The 15,735-nt window shown below is 41.3% G+C and overlaps 2 long non-coding RNA genes across 2 annotated transcripts; both read left to right on the forward strand.

Moving 5' to 3' along the window:
* Nucleotides 1-4,302: 4,302 nt before the first annotated feature.
* Nucleotides 4,303-4,980, forward strand: LOC135339337 (uncharacterized). The gene is made up of 3 exons (XR_010395988.1): nucleotides 4,303-4,559; nucleotides 4,617-4,708; nucleotides 4,766-4,980. It is a non-coding gene; the product is annotated as an uncharacterized LOC135339337 (long non-coding RNA).
* A 4,102-nt stretch (nucleotides 4,981-9,082) lies between these two features.
* On the forward strand, nucleotides 9,083-10,319 carry LOC135339321 (uncharacterized). The gene is made up of 3 exons (XR_010395980.1): nucleotides 9,083-9,582; nucleotides 9,642-9,701; nucleotides 10,284-10,319. It is a non-coding gene; the product is annotated as an uncharacterized LOC135339321 (long non-coding RNA).
* The last annotated feature ends 5,416 nt before the right edge of the window (nucleotides 10,320-15,735 follow it).

Here is a 15,735-nt window from a genome sequence, read left to right on the forward strand (position 1 = left end):
TCATATTTTTCTCAAGTGGTGTGGCATCTAAACTAATTATACTACAACCAAGGGTGTATAAAGAGATATTCATACGCCCTTGCTACAACGCAAGACATATAACTCGCCTCGAAAAAAACCGAACGTGTAAAGCCACCAACAAACTGGGATATGAACTACAAAGATAGACTTATCATGTGCTCAAACTGAGTTGCATTACTATTGCAACAACGTTTCATCAGTAGGGTAAAACTAACCTGTCTCACGACGGTCTAAACCCAGCTCATGTTCCCTGTTAGCGGGTGAACAATCCGATACGATGTATACTGGCTCGAATTACATGTTCTTTGTGATATACAACAGTCAGCTGACAACTTTGACATAACCAACAACATCAAGTTTGTCACCAAGAATGCTTCAAGTAGAAAAACTCGTTCGATAACTTAACAAACTTGTACACAATGTATCGCACTACAATACCACCCGTCACTTCTATTTCAACCATATAGTAAGGCTTTGGAATGCTCGATCTGCCCACTACCTAGATCTACCTACTTCGTATCACCTAACTCGTCATGCACTTCACAGAAAACCACTTCGGTCCTCAAATTCAGTCCCTGTAACAGATGTATCGCAAACTGCATAAAAACTTAACCAGAACTATAGCTATAGTGTTATCAATTTATCCATCTTGATCTTAATTTTGTCCCCATTATAGTATACTGAGGGGCATCATGTTAGTGATGCCTGCACGTCTGTCAGTCACAATTTTCCAAGCCCTTTCTTTTATATCATCACCTCACACTGTGACTGTAAAGCTTGAATAATAATAATAATGTTGCGTTCCGTCAGTGATGCAAATCAAAGTACTTGGGTATAGCTACAGCACGAATGATCGAAACGACGGAGGAGCAGCTGAGGAAGCAGTGCATGTGCATTGTATCCTGTTGGGTCTTGCAAACCTCTTATGAGCTCACTATTGTGTTTTGAAAATTGCAACCTATTGCCAAATTCAACAGGCTAGGCAAATACATGTCGCAATCTGCAAAAATTACCTCATCCCAGAGGTATATTTTGTATTTATATATTTATTTGTATAATTATTTGTATTTATAAATTAATGATCTCTCTAATAATAATATAGGTTTACAAGCTCCAATACAGAGATGCAGTAGTGTCTTATGTTTGTGAAGATTGTGACCTGGGGCGGAATTACCATGCATATAATTATAACCCTTTCCTTACCATTCGTGAAAGTCTGGAACAGGAGCGTCTTTAGGTCGATCAATTAGTGTGGATCCGGCCTCACCACGCCTCCATGTCATTCTATTAGTCTAGATCCGGCTAGCAATTCTAGCTGGGACTCCCAGTTCTAGCTCCTTTTGTTTAGCGTGTCAGAGACTGGGAGAAGATGATTGGCACTCCCTGGCTCCTTTGGATGTACAGCTGTCCAGATCCCTAGAACATAGAGTAGAAGAGGGTATTATGAGATGGAACCAATTATGAGACAGCTGTTTTAAAACGGGAGTGCTTCAGCTATTCTGTCTGCAGTTAATAGCACTACCACTCTAGTATTTTTTCCAAAATAAATTTGGAGTTGTATGCTTGTGTTGACAGAGATACCACAATAGTTTGTTTAAGTACAGAATTTAATTGGAAAAAACATTTTTAATTGACCAAATTTAAGTGGGTGCCAAATGTTTGTAGTAAAATTCACTATAGGTATATCAGTTAAAACAGGAGTAACTGTTTTTATAGGCAAAATAATCACTATATTTTAATATCAAAAAGTTCCAGATATGACTGTTAGAACAGCCAATTAGCGTTAAAATTAATTAATTGCAATGGTGTCTCGTAAATACCCCCCTGTCTCATAATACCCAAACCACTTTGAACACTAAAATGCTAGCATTAGCTGCAAACAAAGCACTGTCACTAATTTTTTTGCTTACATGCAAAGCATATTGACCATAATAGTTAGTGAACAGGCTATTTAGCTCCCTCAAGATTACTGCAAGACAGGGGGGTCAGACACATTTAGAGGTCTCATAATACCCCCTTGTACTCTACCCTCCATTCTGACGAGTTATCAGTGCATAGGGTGCTTACTAGATTCTTGCCAGCCAGTACAGTTCAAGCTACACACAGCACCGCTCAACTATTCTCTACCCCATTATCTAGCTAAATCTGGTCCAACTAGACAGCAGACACAGCTAGTTAATTCAGTAAAGCCAGGGGTAGCCCTACTTCTACGGTTGTTCAGTACCCACGGTAACAATTCCTCTGGGCTGGGCTAACTAGTTGAGCCACACCTCCCAATTCTCAAGGCTAGGTACATGTCTCTGTCTAGCTGCTTCTTCAGCTTCTTGCTCAGTTTTGTGGCTTAGAGAAAGGCCAGCTACTCACCGGGGGGAAGAGTCCAGATGAAAGTCTGGCAGCCAGGTGACGTCCAAACGGTCAGTTATTCTTTCCACCAACTTTTTAATCTAGTCTAGTCCTGCTTGCACTGCTACTACTACTGCTACTCTTCCTACTACTACTGCTGCTACTCTTCCTAGCTGGTCAAAGGTTTCTTTTTTTTTTTTTTTTTTTCATAACTACATATGCACAAAGAGACATCAAAGCTTACATCAAAGGACACAGATTTTTAGCCTACTTGACTGATAAGGCCGTTACCTAGACTACAGTTTGTTTGTCAGGGAGGAGCTCACATACAACTTCATCTAATTCATCATAACGATTCGTTACTGTTGTTGTAATTTCTACAACAGATTGCCAAGGAAAGTTAAGTGTGTGACGTTCATGCATATTAATTAGTGCATGCATATGTTTAATTGTCTTCATGACATAATTAAATGCATGCACAAAGCATTAAAGCATGGCTGGAGGGACTGTAAATTTAAAAGAGACTGCACAATGTAGTTTCAGGATTTGCGTTAACACAAATCCTGAAACTTCATCCACGGGATAACAGCAACATATTGAGCCACAGTAAGCTGGCTCAGTCACTCTATACATACCCTGAAGCTATGGCTGGAAATAGAAGGACTGTAAATATAAAGGAGACTGCACAATGTAGTTTCAGGATTTGCGTTAACACAAATCCTGAAACTTTATCCACAGGATAACAGCAGCATATTGAGCCACAGTAAGCTGGCTCAGTCACTCTATACATACCCTGAAGTTATAGCTGGAAAGAGACGGGCTGTAAATTTAACGGAGAGTGCACAGACTCGTTTTAGAATTTGCGTCAACCATGCATTCAGGCTAAACACAAATCCTGAAACCTCCGATCTGTCTCACAGGATAACAGCAACACACATTGAGCCACACTTACCCACAGTAAGCTAACCCAGTCACTCTATACACACCCTAAAGTCTACCTAGGAATTAGCATTATTGTGAATGTATTACAAAGAGAGCAGTGGGTCTGCACAAACTCGATTGAAAATGACATGAAAAGGATGGATGGCCGGATACAGTGAGCCACAGTACACAGTACCTTAGCTAGACTAAAGATAATAAGCTTATATATAGACTATACTCTGTTGTCAGTGGTATTGACTCATCTTGACTCATGGACTCGAGATTAGTTGTACTACAGTCAGTGCAAGTGCGCAATAATTTTACCTTTGCGCATTTTAACAATGGAATGTATGGCCACACCCATAATGCTCTTCATTCCAGGCATTTCGGATTTTAGGATTTGTGGCACAACATGCGCATGCGCCGCAATAGATTGATGGACGATCATGATGGCAGTTAACTTCAGCTTCATTGTGACATCTTTATGTCTTTTTAAATCAGGTGAGTACACTATAATCTTGACTGCTTGTCTGTGGAATACTGACTTACAGTCCTCTTAGCTTACTGTGGTCTACTCATCAACAAGAATCAAGTTCCTGGTTGCTACAGTCCTAATGATACTGCTGTGTTCATGTGCACTGTAATAGATGTTAATCACTATTTTGGAACAGACTGGAGTGGCACTGTCTTCAACTGCCCCTCAGTAAACTCGATCAGTAACAACATGATCTATTTACCTCATATGCAGTTCAGTTCTGTCGCACGTGGCAGCTGTAACAACGGCACCATTGTTGCAGAGGGCACAGAAGTGAATGGTTCATTGTATACGTCAATGCTTACTATAGCACCAGTTACCCTAGATATGAATGGGCAAACCATCATCTGTTCAGGGATCAGAATAATTGGTAGGGAGACACTCAGAGTCGGAGGTAAATACAGTAGTAATGTGTTAGCGCTGTATAATAGTTTTATCACAGTGACTCCTGAAGCACCAGTAAACACCAGCTTCAGTTTTACAATACCATCCAAAGTATTCGCTGTAAGTTGGACGGATGCAATGGGAGTTATTGGAGGGGTAGGTGGATACCATACCAACGTGTCTGGTGACTGTGGACAGTGTGATAATGTGGGAAGAGTGAGTGCCAATGTGACAGACATGTCATGCTCGGGCTGGGAGCCCATTGGACAGACCTGCAACATCAGTGTCTACACAGTTACTGCTGACTGTCACTTTAGGAGTGAAAGTCCTGCCTTTGCTGCTGTACATCTGAAGTGTACGTTTAAAATTATAGTGTAGGCAGGCATTCCGTCTTAATTTATATGAATTATAGTGCCAAAAGTCCCCACAACTACTAGTGTAATACCAACATATGACCTCAGTGGAGGCCTGTTGCGAATTGCAACTACCTTCGTTGCAAATCAAGTGAGTTTACATGAAGTTCAATTGTTCATAGTTTAGTAAACTCTTTTGTATTATAAGGAGATCACAGATGAGAATGGATTCACAATAAAGTATGTGATTGTATACACTCATTCATCACTGGGGAGTGAGCCGATAGAGATTGTGCTAGACTGTGCCTCAGGAACTGAATGTAAACACATCCTCAATGTTAATAACTCTCATGGGGAGTACTCAATAGCAACTGGTGCTGTGACTCCAGTGGGAAAAGCAATCCAACAAGACAACTCCACCATAACGATCGGTGAGTTTACATGCAATAACGACCTGTTTTTGTAAAACTTGATTTTCGTATAATTTGATATACTACACTTTTCTTTATATAGGAACAAACACTTTTGTACGAGTTACTGTGGATGTATTTCAGAGTTTCACAGCTGTCAACTGTTTTTTCTTTGACAAATACAATCAAATCTCCTGTGAAGTAGAGTACAGCCAAGATTGCGATGCCCTTATTCAGAACAAAAGAAATGGAGCTTCAATTAATGAGTCAGATGTGGCTATACTCCTTAATGATATCTTACCATCAACACAATACTGCTTTATCTTGACAGCTGAAAATCAAATGAATACTGTGAAACTACAAGGAAAATTCACAGGTGAGTTGTTATTGGCTAAAGCTGAAATTTGTGAACCCTTGGTTCTATTCCAGGATATAGTGTAGAAAGCACCCTCAGCACAGACTCTACTCCAGGATACAGTGTAGAGAGCATCCTCAGCACAAGCATAATTACTAGTGTCAGCATCTTTGTAGCTTTAGTCTCTCTAATAATACTCATTGCAATCGTTTTTGTCTGCTATAAGAAAAAGAAAAGCTCAAAAAGTGACGAACCAGTCGAGCCTGTTTATTACTCCGCTGTCAGGCCCGTGGCTGAGGAAGTCACAGCTGATCCGACTTACGATGAGATCTCAGTAGCTGTGAAAACATGGAGGGATATCACCACGGAACCCAATGAAGCGTACCACCCTGTGTTAGTGCAACCTAACGAGGCCTACCAAACAACCAACATCATGCAACCTAACGAGGCCTACCAACTAACAAACATCATGCATGATAATTAGTCTATATATATCTCACACCCAGCTTGAATTGTGTATTATTCTTTACATGAACGCTATATAGATCGAGTCAGTTACAGGTAGATATATGTTTCCATTTAAACATTGTGTGAGTGTTTCAATATTACATACTGTGTATAGCGGGTACTTTTTGTGGGTGCAAATTTTCACTATTTGGCTCCAGAGCCAACGACAGAAATTTTCGTGGGTTCTAATATTCGTGTTTTAGTGCCAGGTAACCACATCTACCAATAGCTTTGCATGTGAAATACCGGTGTGTGGAGTTTATCCCGGTTTTAATTTTCGCGCTGCTCTACCCTCGAAAAACGTAAAATTTTGCACCTCACGAAAATTTCCCGCTATACGGTACATAGTTCAAAATCAGTAAGTCTACATGCACATGCACATATAAAAATAGCACAAACTATATACAAATGCAAGTATACCTAGATAGAGCTTTGCCATAATTATGCTATAATAAAACAGGATGCATATGAGCTCCAAAACACAAATGTCAATTTGGGAGATGATTGTGTCCTTTGACTGACTAGTTGAAGTGCTGGTAGATGGTAGAAGGTCATTGTTGAGCTCTTATCTCGGTGTAGAGGGATTCTAGACAGGATAGACAAATTAGCTAGAGACAGGCTCCTAGCTATAGGCAACAACAACTAATTATAGACAAATTGACTTCACAGTGTAGCTTAACCAAATTCTTAGATGGAGAAGCAAAACATCAACTGACAATACAGGGTAAAACGAAGTTAAAGTGAAGTGAGACAAAAAAGGTAAACAAAACCTTAAATACGTGGAGCAGGGCCCCAGAGGCTCGCACAACAACAAAGGGAGGAAGTGGAGCACTAACAATGAGAATTGTTAGAAAAGAGTATGATATCAACATCAACATCAAATCATGGTTAAGGTAGTAGTAAAATTAATATTACATAACGTAAGGTGTTAATAAGGTTCTAATAAATGTTAATTTAAAGTAAGGTACATTGAGCGTGAACATACCGCCGGCCAAGACCGGATGGTCTTACAAAACAAAGAGGTGAGGAGTGTTCAATTGTCAAATTGTTCATCATTCGGCAGGATTACTGCGAGTTTGGTTATTGGCCGAGTATAGGTTCCGTTAGTGGTTCTAATCGTTGCCACGCGTACTAAATTGTCTTTTCCTGGGTGAACTTCGATTACGCGGGCGAGAGGCCATTTGGTAGATATTAGAGAATCTTCATGGATTACAACTAAATCACCAGGTTGAATGTTTCGAGTGGGGTGCCGCCATTTGTTAAAGCGTCCAAGTTGGGAGATGTATTCTAAGGACCATCACTTCCAGAAGTGTCTGAGTAGAGACTTGCACAGCTGCCAACGCTTGAGGAGGGAGGTGCATCCTGTGGGGGTGACTTCTGGGAGAGCTGTCAGTGGCTTCCCGATGAGGAAATGACCAGGTGTGAGAGCTTCAATTCCATCATCATCATTAGGGAGTGGAATGAGAGGTCGACTATTGAGGCAAGCTTCAATTTGGGTCAAGAGGGTGGAAAGTTCTTCATACGTCAATTTTACATCACCTAGAATTCGTCTCAAATGAGTCTTTGTAGATTTGACTGCTGCTTCCCAGATGCCGCCAAAGTGAGGTGCGTGCTGGGGAATGAACTTCCAGGTAATCTTCTTAACACTGAGGTAGTGACTGACATTTTCTTGAGTGGATTGGATTTGTAGGAATTGGTAGAGATCTTTGAGTTCTCGAGCAGCTCCAACGAAGTTTGTGCCGTTATCACTCCAAATGAGCGAGGGGAGGCCGCGTCGAGAGATGAGGCGTTTCAGATACGCAATAAATGCGTCTGAGGTGAGGTCAGTTACTAATTCAAGATGGACTGCCTTCACTATTAGAGAAACAAACACACAGATGTAGGCTTTGACTACTGTGGGTTTACGAACGTGTCCATATTTGATCATCAAAGGACCCAGCATAGTCGACGCCGACTTTGTCAAAGACTGAGCCAGGTGTGATCCTTTCGATAGGGAGTTGTCCAAGCATCTGAGGTTTGGGTCTTTCTGTGTACCTGCGGCAAATAATGCATTTCCTAGCAACTGATCTGACTACCTTACGTCCACCAACAATGTGATAACGTCTGGATAGGGAGGCAGAGAGTAGAGTAGGACCTGCATGTAGTAGTCGCTGGTGTTCATGTCGTATCATCAAGTGGGTGAGAGGATGTTTTCCATGTAAAATGGCTGGGTGTCGAGACTGATAGTTGGAGGTTTGAGAAAGTTGTTTTCTACCACCTACTCTGAGAATAAATTATCAGAATCATCAATAAAATTAATGGTTGCAGAGACAATAGTGAACTGGAGTTGGAGAGAGTTTGTTTTCTTTGGAGTGAATCCAGGTCAGCTGCGAAGTGAGTTGCTTGAATAACCTTGATCCAGTAATTTTCTGCTGCTTGCAATTCAGTGGTTGTGAGATGAGTCTTGATCCGTTCTGCTATGTTCTTGGTTTGAGAATTTCGATTGAAACAAATGGTCCAAGCAGTAACACGTTTCAAGGAGTCATAATTTGAAAATCGATCCATAGGGATGATGGGTGTGAGATCTTGAGTGAGTACAAGTAGTGACACTTCTTTTTCATCAATTTCAGGTTTGTTTGGAGGGAGAGGTAGTCTTTCAGGCCAATTAGTTGGTGGTTCTTTAAGCCAAGTGGGTCCATTCCACCAGAGAGAGTGGCCAAGGAGTTCTGAGGGGTAGAGTCCTCTTGAGGCACAGTCAGCTGGGTTGTCAGCTGAGCGAACATGTCTCCATTTGTCAGGAGGGATGAGGTCGACTATGGTTGAGATTCTGTTTCCAACATATGTCTTGTAGCGTCTGACTTCCATCCAGCCAATTTAGTACAATTGTGCTGTCGGTCCAAGAATGTGTGAGTGAGAGGGGAATATCGAGTACTTGTCTGATATGATGGATAAGTCGAGCCAGTAGTTGAGCTCCACAGAGCTCTAGGCGAGGGATAGTTAGCCGCTTGATAGGTGCCACCTTGCTCTTAGACATCACCAAAGCAATGTTAAAGGTGTCTGTGATGCGTAGATAGACTACAGCTGCATAAGCAAATTCAGAAGCGTCCGAGAAACCATGGATTTCTGTGGAGAAGGGTTTGGACTTCTTGTCAAAGTAGCATCGGGGAATGGGTATCTGTGAGAGTAGGTGCAGTTCTGTTCTCCATTGTAGCCAGGCATCATGGACATGTTCAGGCACAGAGTCATCCCAGTCAACCTTTAGCTCCCATACACTGTTAAAAACGGTGTGTTGAATAGCACACTACTTTTCACAGGTAATTTTTAGTGTGTGTTAATGTGCACACCTGTGCATATCTGTGTTCACTGACACTCAATTGTGTGTAATAGAACACTCAACTGCACAGTGTGTAACTGAACACTCCTGACATTCATCTATGGACAAAATTAGTTTAAGTACAAGGTGCTAATGTTAAAGAATTTTACTCAATGACATCGCTCTAAAATCTCATTGGTTAGTTTGTAGTTTTCTCACTTCACTGCCACATGTTTCTCTTTGAAACTCAAGAGAACCAGCTTGGAGAAGTTGGAGCTAGCTGAAGCAACAACTTGATCTAGTCTAGATATATAATGATATAATAGTATCTACCAGTTCTCCAAGGTCTTTTGGTCAAAGAGAGATCAATCCAGCACCCAAGGACGCGAGGACACGGGTGTATCAAAGCAAGACAGCTGTACATATAGCCAGGAGTACTCAGTCCTGATAATAGCAGCCATGTAAGTCATTTGTTATACACTATAGCTTAATAAAGGTTTATCTTAATCTTTTTACACAGGGAGCTCGTCTACATGTCTATGCCAGTGAATAAGAACCAAGAACAATGTCAATTCTTGATGTGAGTATAATTATATACATGTACCGTATTCACCCGAATTACCGGGACACAATTTTAAAAATAATTATGGCTTGCAGTGTCCCTTGAAGAAAAATTACGTTAAAGTCGAAGTGTCCCTTGTATTAGGGTGTCCCGTAGTAATTAGAACGAATATTTTCACATTTAAGGTACGTACGTGGCCTCGATTCTAGTAGAATCCAGTAAGAGTTTTGAGTCTCTACCGAGCTGACGTTAGGGGCAAACTGTGTTGAGAATGACTAGACTATCTAGATCCGTTCCTTTGCCTACCCCTAATTCTTGCTGATTATTGTGTCTAGGAGTTTCTCCACTAAGCAATGAGCAGCCCCTCCCCTTCTAGTCACGCTCCCGCATTCCGCATGCTCTTTTTCGTTCTAATTAGATCGGGACGTCTAAAATATTTACATTTCCTGTTGTTCGTTAATATAGAGTGAAAAAAATTACCTAAGTTCGAATTGTCCCTTAGAATAGAGTGTCCCGGTAATTCGGGTAAATACGGTATACACGTACTGAATATTTCTCTGTCTAATTATTATTATGATGCCTATAAATGTATTCATCCAGGCTGAAGAATGTGGAGACAAACATGAAGAGCCCATGCAGTATCCGTCAGACTGCTTCAGCAAAGAAAGTTCTTCAATTATGTGACTTTGTACAAAACTTGGTATAATTATACTGCTTAGGTTTCACTATATATGTACGTTACATTGTTTTTTTCTTGTGTTTTATCAACCATTATACATACGTGTACTCTAATGTTTCATTACTGCTAATAATTATTTTAATTGATCAGATGATTGTGTAATTGTTAAATGCATGCCATGCATATAGGCACGCTTTGGCATGTAAGGCTAGCACACTAAGGGTGTTGCTTTACATTCATTATGTGCAGTAGAGCACACCACAGCAGTGTCCCTGAACACTCTTGAAATGTGTTAAACAGCACTCTTCATAGGTGTGTTGTGTAGCACCCTAAAGTAGGTAAAACTTAAACAGTCATCCCAACGCCCCAAAAGTGTGTTAATCAACACATCATTTTTAACAGTGTAGCTGCTGCATGAGAATCTTGGCCTTGATAGTAGAGGGAGAAAACCAACCTAGGGCATCAAAAATCTTGGCAACATCTGAGACAAGACCACGTTTTGTCAGAGTTTCCAGTGGTGTATAGGAGAAGGTACAGACAGTTTGAAACAATCCTTGGGAGCATTCCATTGAATTCCAAGTGTCTTTGTGTATTCTTCCGTCGAGGGCATTTCTTGAATAGACTTGGGGTCTTTGAGGTTTGCTGGCAAGTGCTGGATAGCTCGTAGATCGCTAGAGTTCCACTTTCTTAGAAGAAATCCTCCTGCAGAGAATAAGTCCTGGAGTTGCCGTTGAAGCTCAATAGCTTCTTGAACAGTATCAGCTCCTGTGAGAACATACAAGAGTCAGTATACTGTTGCAAGTAGACAGGTTTCCATTTAAACATTTTGTCGAGTGTTTGCATACACATAATTCAGTCAACAAGTCTATACACATGCATAGTATACTGTATACCTAATTTGCAGTTCGTACCATGCACAGTCATATGACACAGGCTATAATAATTATGAAAATAAAACAGGATGTGCTCTAAACACAGATGTCAATTTTGTGTCTCTTGACTGATTAGTAATTGAAGTGCTTAATGTATAGTACCATGCACTAATTATATTGGCCAATTATTAGTATCTCCTGCATGCCCCCCCCCCCCATACAGTGACCTTCATGCATGTTCAGCTTCTATACTATACAGATTACTGACTGATCATGCAATTGTTTTCACCCACCCCACCCCCTATACATGCAGGGCATGATCCATGAAGGATAATTTGCTACATGCAGGTATACTCTTACTCCAGTGATGTTGGCAGTTCACAGCCACCGAGCGACCTTCTTTCTCCAACATTGTCAGTTTACTGTCAAAAATGTATATAATGTATCCAGTAAGCAATTAACTTGACATAATTATATCATACACAGAAGTTAAGATACAATGAATGACATAGCTAATTATAATACCCTTGGGCATTATGTTGCTCCAGTGCAATATGGCATGTTGCAACCGTGCTGGGCAATAACTAATCCTACGTAGTGCATGGTATAAAGTTGGGACTATTATTATACAAGCACACACTATATATAATTATTCAGTCTTCGGCATTAGGATGCTCATGATTTGCTTCCACCTCTTCCACCAAATACTACAAAAAATCAGTTATATACACATGTCTATATATAATTATATTGATGCATATAATATATACCAAAAGATTCCTCTAGCTCGGCAGACTCCAGACCAATATATACATTACGCACACTATGGGCAAATTTTTGATGCTCAACCTTGGTAGAATTCTAACCTTCAGTCTCAACACAGTTTGAACCTTCAATCTTGGTAGAGCCCAAAAATTTGTACGATTTGGCGTTATGCTAATGCCTCTCGCCATGTTTTTGCTTTTGCTCAAAAGTATTATAGAGTGTTATATTAGTTTCTTTATATTAAAGTTAGCTTATCTATATAAAGTCACTGAGAAGAAAAGACTTATTAACCCAAGGCGCGTGGGCGGCCACGGGTTATAGTAGTCTGTCTGTTTGTTAACCCGAGGCGCGTGGGCGGCCACGGGTATAGTAGTCTGTTGGTCTGTTACCCGAGGTGCGCGTGGGCGGCCACGGGTATAGTAGTCTGTCTGTTTGTTAACCTGAGGCGCGTGGGCGGCCACGGGTATAGTAGTCTGTTGGTTTGTTTGTTACCTGAGGCGCGCGTGGGCGGCCACGGGTATAGTAGTCTGTTGGTCTGTTTGTTACCCGAGGCGCGCGTGGGCGGCCACGGGTATAGTAGTCCGTTGGTCTGTTTATTACCTGAGGCGCGTGGGCGGCCACGGGTATAGTAGTCTGTTGGTTTGTTACCCGAGGCGCGCGTGGGCGGCCACGGGTATAGTAGTCTGTTGGTTTGTTACCCGAGGCGCGTGGGCGGCCACGGGTATAGTAGTCTGTTGGTTTGTTACCCGAGGCGCGCGTGGGCGGCCACGGGTATAGTAGTATGTTGGTCTGTTTGTTTGTTTGTTTGTTTGTTTGTTTGTCACAGGTATATCTACTCACCTGGATGCCACAGCACTGCGTTTACAGCATGGATAGCCTTCACACAACAATATCTTGGTTTAAATAGTGACAGATTGTGATGTTAAAGCTTCTTTGTCGAGCAAAAGCTAAGAAGCTTGAACAAGCTTGTGACTGGGTCTGCTTACCTGGATGCTCTAGCACTGCGTTTACAGCATGGGTAGCCTCCACATAACAAGTCAGTACTTCTAATAGTGGCAGCTTTCGGTGTTAAAGCTTCTTTGTCTAATAAAAGCGAGCAAAATGTAGCTTGAACAGAACTTGCACATGCGTTACTTATAACTGAAGTGATCCTGTACCAGGTCCAGAAACAATGGAACAGGGTCACTAAAGTAGAAAGCTTGCTTTAGCTGACTGGGATCCATGCAGGACCTGGAGCCATACTTCTCTAAGACTCCAGGCTTCTTTGCTGTGATCCTAATCCACAGTGCATATTATCTATAGTACTACTTGTTCTCAAATGTTTCAGCATGCCTCCAGTCTGGTTTAGTTTTATTGCTCCTGAGTTGCTGTGCAAGTCATGCATGATGATGATAACAACATCACTATATGCACTGCATTATATCAGTCTTTTGGTTTCATGTCACCAGCCGAGGGTTTGCACTTTAGTGCTCTAGTTTGTTTGTTACCCGAGGCGCGTGGGCGGCCACGGGTATAGTAGTCTGTTGGTTTGTTTGTTTGTCTGTTTGTTTGTTTGTCACAGGTATATCTACTCACCTGGATGTCACAGCACTGCGTTTACAGCATGGATAGCCTTCACACAACAAAATCTTGATTTAAATAGTGGCAGATTTTGCTGTTAAAGCTTCTTTGTTGAGCAAAAGCTAAGAAGCTTGTGACTAGGTCTGCTTACCTGGATGCTCTAGCACTGCGTTTACAGCATGAGTAGCCTCCACACAACAAGTTAGTACTTTTGATAGTGGCAGCTTTCGGTGTTAAAGCTCCTTTGTCTAATAAAAGCGAGCAAAATGTAGCTTGAACAGAACTTGCACATGTGTTACTTATAACTGAAGTGATCCTGTACCAAGAACGATGGAACAGGGTCACTAAAGTAGAAAGCTGTATATACCAGGAACAATGGAACAGGGTCACTAAAGTAGAAGCTTGAATTATAGCTCCTGCTGCTGACTGGGATCCTACTCCATGCAGAACCTGGAGCCATACTTCTCTGAGACTCCAGGCTTCTTTACTGTGATCCTAATCCACTAATCCACAGTGCATATATCTATAGTACCACTACCTGTTCTCAAATGTTTCAGCATGCCTCCAGTCTGGTTTAGTTTTATTGCTCCTGAGTTGCTGTGCAAGTCATACGTACAACATCACTATATGCACTGCATTATATTTCTGGTTTCTTTTTAATCATGTCACCAGCCGAGGGTTTGCACTTTAGTGCTCTAGTTTGTTTGTTTGTTTGTTTGTCTGTTTGTCACGAGTATATCTACTCACCTGGATGCCATAGCGCTGCGTTTGCAGCATAGGTAGCCTTCACAGAACAATATCTTGATTTAAATAGTGGCAGATTTTGATGTTAAAGCTTCTTTGTCGAGCAAAAGCTAAGAAGCTTGAATAAGCTTGTGACTAGGTCTGCTTACCTGGATGTTCTAGCACTGCGTTTACAGCATGAGTAGCCTCCACACAACAAGTTAGTACTTTTGATAGTGGCAGCTTTCGGTGTTAAAGCTCCTTTGTCTAATAAAAGCGAGCAAAATGTAGCTTGAACAGAACTTACACATGCGTTACTTATAACTGAAGTGATCCTGTACCAAGAACGATGGAACAGGGTCACTAAAGTAGAAAACTGTATATACCAGGAACATGGAACACTAAAGTAGAAGCTTGAATTATAGCTCCTGCTGCTGACTAGGATCCTACTCCATGCAGAACCTGGAGCCATACTTCTCTGAGACTCCAGGCTTCTTTACTGTGATCCTAATCCACAGTGCATATATCTCAAATGTTTCAGCATGCCTCCAGTCTGGTTTAGTTTTATTGCTCCTGAGTTGCTGTGCAAGTCATACATGATAACAACATCACTACATGCACTGCATTATATTTCTGGTTTCTTTATAATCATGTCACCAGCCGAGGGTTTGCACTTTAGTGCTCTAGTTTGTTTGTTTGTCTGTTTGTCACTAGTATATCTACTCACCTGGATGCCATAGCGCTGCGTTTGCAGCATAGGTAGCCTTCACATAACAATATCTTGGTTTAAATAGTGGCAGATTTTGATGTTAAAGCTTCTTTGTCGAGCAAAAGCTAAGAAGCTTGAATAAGCTTGTGACTAGGTCTGCTTACCTGGATGTTCTAGCACTGCGTTTACAGCATGAGTAGCCTCCACACAACAAGTTAGTACTTTTGATAGTGGCAGCTTTCGGTGTTAAAGCTTCTTTGTCTAATAAAAGCGAGCAAAATGTAGCTTGAACAGAACTTGCACATGTGTTACTTATAACTGAAGTGATCCTGTACCAAGAACGATGGAACAGGGTCACTAAAGTAGAAAGCTGTATATACCAGGAACAATGGAACAGGGTCACTAAAGTAGAAGCTTGAATTATAGCTCCTGCTGCTGACTGGGATCCTACTCCATGCAGAACCTGGAGCCATACTTTTCTGAGACTCCAGGCTTCTTTACTGTGATCCTAATCCACAGTGCATATATCTATAGTACCACTACCTGTTCTCAAATGTTCTGAGTTGCTGTGCAAGTCATACATGATAACAACATCACTATATGCACTGCATTATATTTCTGGTTTCTTTATAATCATGTCACCAGCCGAGGGTTTGCACTTTAGTGCTCTAGTTTGTTTGTCTGTTTGTTTGTCACAGGTATATCTACTCACCTGGGTACCACAGCACTGCGTTTACAGCATGG

The sequence above is a fragment of the Halichondria panicea genome, chromosome 8 (assembly GCF_963675165.1).
Source record: "Halichondria panicea chromosome 8, odHalPani1.1, whole genome shotgun sequence".
Taxonomy (NCBI): Eukaryota; Metazoa; Porifera; class Demospongiae; order Suberitida; family Halichondriidae; genus Halichondria; species Halichondria panicea.